Source organism: Scylla paramamosain, unplaced genomic scaffold (assembly GCF_035594125.1).
Source record: "Scylla paramamosain isolate STU-SP2022 unplaced genomic scaffold, ASM3559412v1 Contig78, whole genome shotgun sequence".
Taxonomy (NCBI): Eukaryota; Metazoa; Arthropoda; class Malacostraca; order Decapoda; family Portunidae; genus Scylla; species Scylla paramamosain.
The window spans coordinates 197,501-202,331 of NW_026973743.1; the positions used below are offsets into that span (position 1 = coordinate 197,501).

A 4,831-nucleotide genomic window follows, 5' to 3' on the forward strand; every position below is an offset into this window, starting at 1 on the left:
AGCCTCTCTCTCACCAGCGCAATGTTGCATCTCTAGCTGTCTTCTACCGCTATTTTCATGCTAACTGCTCTTCTGATCTTGCTAACTGCATGCCTCCCCTCCTTCCACGGCCTCGCTGCACAAGATTTTCTTCTTTCTCTCACCCCTATTCTGTCCACTTCTCTAATGCAAGAGTTAACAAGTATTCTCAATCATTCATCCCATTCTCTGGTAAACTCTGGAACTCCCTGCCTGCTTCTGTATTTCCACCTTCCTATGACTTGAATTCCTTCAAGAGGGAGGTTTCAAGACACTTATTCATCAACTTTTGACCACTGCTTTGACCCTTTTATGGGACTGCCATTTCAGTGGGCATATTTTTTTATTGGATTTTTGTTGCCCTTGGCCAGTGTCACTCATACATAAAACACACACACACACACACACACACACACACACACACACACACACACACACACACACACACACACACACAGAAATTATATTAGAAATTATTAGAAATTAGATAAGTTACCACTCACGAGCCTACGTGACACCATGTATGTGAGCAACGCATGTTTTTAAGCATCTGGAGCAAAGTGGTTAAAGGAAAACTTTTGACTTGAAATGTAATTAGATTCATCAGTTATTTTTCTGGCTGACATTGTTTTTGGAAGGTGGCACTTAAAAGATATGTGAATGCTGTATCTAGATATAAACAAACATTCACAAATACTCATTCCATTATGTGTCTGTCATTAGGCCCTCAAATAAACAACAAATTAAGTGAGGAGTTACCATCTCCCTTCCTGGCTTGCGCTCCAGTTGCTCTGAGTTGTAGCAGCAGTGACGTGTGGCACCCAGGATGAAGGTGGTCTGCAGGGTGGTCTGTGTCAGGGTGATGATGGCAGACAGCAGCAGCAGCACCGTGACAGCTCAAGCATCCTGTTGAAATTATCACATTTTTAAATGCTGAAAAGTGAAGGAAAAACCTGTCTCCATGGAATGTGGAAGTACACAACAACAACTCTGAAAGATTTCTTACAATAATAAGTCATCATTCATTGTATCCTTTTTTGTTGGCCACAAGATTATCATACAAATTTTCCATAGACATCTGCAAATTGGTACCTCTAGCTGTTATTAAATATGATATTAAGTTTGATAAATGTATTTATTTCATTATACATGAAAGTAATTGATTGCAAAAAAAAATAATAACCAAAATATATTTTGACTTTTACTTTACAATGCCTTAACTGTTTGCTTTTAAAAAAATATGTAGATTTATTTTTTCATTTTAAAACTTATAGTCTAGACAACTAACTGGCCTTAAATTTTTCTGATATACAAATAAAGTAAGAAAGAGAGCACATTTCACTAACACTCATGGTGAAGTGTCCACCAATGATGGTGAAGGAGGTACACATGTAAACTCCAGTCTGACCAATGACCAACACAATTTGTCCAGCTGCATGTCTCTATCGGGCACAAACTCCACCTCCCGCATCTGTATCATGCCCACCACCACCGTCACCATGGCAACACTGAAAAATGGAATCTTATCATTCACACTGTTACAAAAAATATACTCCCATATATATATATATATATATATATATATATATATATATATATATATATATATATATATATATATATATATATATATATATATATATATATATATATATATATATATATATATATATATATATATATATATATATATATATATATATATATATATATATATATATATATATATATATATATATATATATATATATATAAATGGATTACTATTCCCAACGTTAAAAATTCTTTAGCTAATCTTACTTTGATATTTTGCATCCAATATTAACTACAATTTTTTCCTATGACATTTTCCAACTACACTTAAAGCCTTTCACTGTGAAACAAAACAATTAGAAGCATCAGAAGCAATGCATGCAGTCTCCTTTATAACCATCTACAAGACGTAGAGTTGGCATTGAAAAAGAATACATTTTGCAATTTCTTCCCAGTTCTAAGACTGGATGTGGCTGTAGAACGAATAAAGATGTCTTGAGAGTGACTGGATAATTAAAATCCCCCATAATTATGCAATTATTAACGCAACAAATGTCCGCAATAAGGTCATAAAGTTTTTTTGTCCGTAACAGGTGACTGGACTAGAGGATGATAGACGAGACCTAATGTTATTTTACAAGATTTATTTTCTAACTGGATGAAAGTGATGTCTATATTAGCAATGGTTGGGGTCGGGAGTAAATGAGGATGAAGATTGGCTTCCCTATGTTAAGGTGTTAGTTTTCATATTTATTGAGAGAGAGAGAGAGAGAGAGAGAGAGAGAGAGAGAGAGAGAGAGAGAGAGAGAGAGAGAGAATCAAGCCATTTGAAGTACATTTTTAGTCCCTTTATTTACACCATATTGCCTCTCTCTCTCTCTCTCTCTCTCTCTCTCTCTCTCTCTCTCTCTCTCTCTCTCTCTCTCTCTCTCTCTCTCAATAAATATGAAAACTAACACATTAACATAGGGAAGCTAATTTTAAAGACTCCTTAAATGAAACAGTAGTCTGATCCCCCTCTGTCTCTCTCTCTCTCTCTCTCTCTCTCTCTCAGGTGGAGTTGGCAAGGTACCACCTCCGCCCCTGCCAATGTCTCTCATGACTTCAAGACGCCTCACTGTAACCTAACTTAATCTCACCTCACCTAAACTAACCTAACCTCAACTAACGTAATCTAACCAAACCTCACCTCACCTAACCTAACCAAACCTCACCTCACCTAATTTAACCAAACCTCACCTCACCTAACCTAACCTAACCTCACCTAACATAATCTAACCAAACCTCACCTAACCTAACCTCACCTCCTCTCATCTAACCTACTCATTCCTCACCTAATCTAACTTAACTTCTTCACTTATGCTAGTTTAACCTAATGCAACCTTTGCTAACTCAATTACCTTAACTAACCTAATTAATCTGCTATAACTTAACATGAATCTAACGTAACCTATGTCCATCCAAATCTTACTTTAATCTAATCTAATCTAACCTATGCAAGTTAATGTAAATTCATCTAATATAACCTAAACTATGCTAGTCTAACCTATCCTTAACTTACCTAACCTAACACACTATCTTAACCTAACCTCACCTCATCTTTTACACAGCCAAACCTTACTTAACCTTACAATCTAAACACACTTCAACTTACGTGGCCTAACCTAACATCACCTATTCTTAACTAACCTCACCTAAACCTTACCGACACTAACTTAAAACCTACCTATGCTTACATCACTTCTATATCCTCCTCCTCCTCCTCCTCCTCTTCCTCTTCCCTAACACAGTGACTCAGCGAAGCCGTCAAGAAAACACGTAATTTCTGAATACTATCTTTAAGAGCTCCACCCAGTCAGCCCTCTTCCTCCTCCTCCTCTTTCCTGACCCCCATCCTCCCTTCTTTACTCACGTGTCTCTCCCTCCCTATACACACACACACACACACACATACACACAGAGCGGGTCTCACAATGGTAATACACACATACATACGGACACTGACCCACCACACACACCCAGTCACCCACACCCACCCACATACATGTACACACGGACGCACACAGCCTGTCACCCTTACGTCAAACAGATTACACCCTTCTTCTCCCTGTCACTCATCCATCACACATCCCAGTCTCTCTCTCATCTTCTACTCTGTTAAATAACCAGTTAACACTCCTAGACTCCCTAGCCGGCGGGTTACTCTCACTAGGACCATATGACTAAAAATACGTCACATGGCCCGGTCAGAGAGAGCTAGCCTGGTCTGCCTACGCGAATCGAAAGCGTTTATTTGGGTACGGTTTAAAGGGACGAAGGTTTAAAGGGACAGTCTCTGCGTGAGTGTGTTTGGTCAAATGCTGAATACTCACGCCTGGTTCATTATACAGCCACATGGTCAGGCACAGATCACTCCTCCACGACACACACATAAACAAACACACAAAAACACTAACTAGTAACTGTACCTTTAGTTTCGTCTGCTCTCAAAAATATTCCTCCATTACTAATGTAACCCACATTCCCTAGTGGTATACTTTCCTCGGAACACCCATATTTTTAAGAGCTTTTTTATCCACCATATATGTCTCGGTTAAACTCTCATCTTGGCTGGAAATTAAACTATATTGTATCAGTAGTGGCCATCTTGAGGTCCCGGATGAAATGGCGGGCTGGGATTGGCTGTTCACGACCCGTTGTCATGGTGATGGTGGATGCCATTCACTTGACAGCTCATATTTTCTCGCTATTGAAAGGAGTTTATTAGAGCGTAACTGAAGCGTGTAAAGGCATCATTCCGCACTATACTATTAAGATATTGTAGTTCTGAAGTGTTCCCTAGGGTTAGTAGGCTTGGATAAGGAGTATAACACAATTTAGATGGTGTGAAGAGCGGATGTTTTCGCGCGAAATTCAAAAAATTCCAGCCTCTGATATGATTACGTATGACTTAAGATATTGTAGTAAGAAAGTATCTGTGGGGTTAATAAGCTTGGGTAAAGAGTATAGGGGAATTTAAAGGACGTTTAAGAGACGGAGTGTGAGGAGAAGGTGAGTCAGCGCGATTCAAGTAATTCAAACCTGTCTGAGTTGATTCCACAGAAGACTCTTAAGATATTATATTGCTGAAGTGTTCCTAGGGTTATTAAGATTGGGTAAAGAGTGTAAGGGAATTTAAAGAGTGGATAAGGGAGGGAGTGGAGCGATTTGATGTCATACAGACCAAAGCCAGGTTACAGAGGGGTTTTATCTTTTAAAGGGGGCGACTCTGTTTCCTTGA

General features: G+C 38.6%; 1 long non-coding RNA gene across 1 annotated transcript in view; it reads right to left on the reverse strand.

Moving 5' to 3' along the window:
• The window catches only part of LOC135098755 (uncharacterized), a 9,123-nt gene extending 5,185 nt beyond the window's left edge, over window positions 1-3,938 (reverse strand). The window contains exons 1-3 of the long non-coding RNA XR_010267327.1: window positions 3,924-3,938; window positions 1,365-1,526; window positions 778-924 (exon numbers count right to left, since the gene is read on the reverse strand). This is a non-coding gene — a long non-coding RNA (uncharacterized LOC135098755). The remainder of the gene's footprint in view (window positions 1-777; window positions 925-1,364; window positions 1,527-3,923) is intronic.
• Window positions 3,939-4,831: the final 893 nt, after the last annotated feature.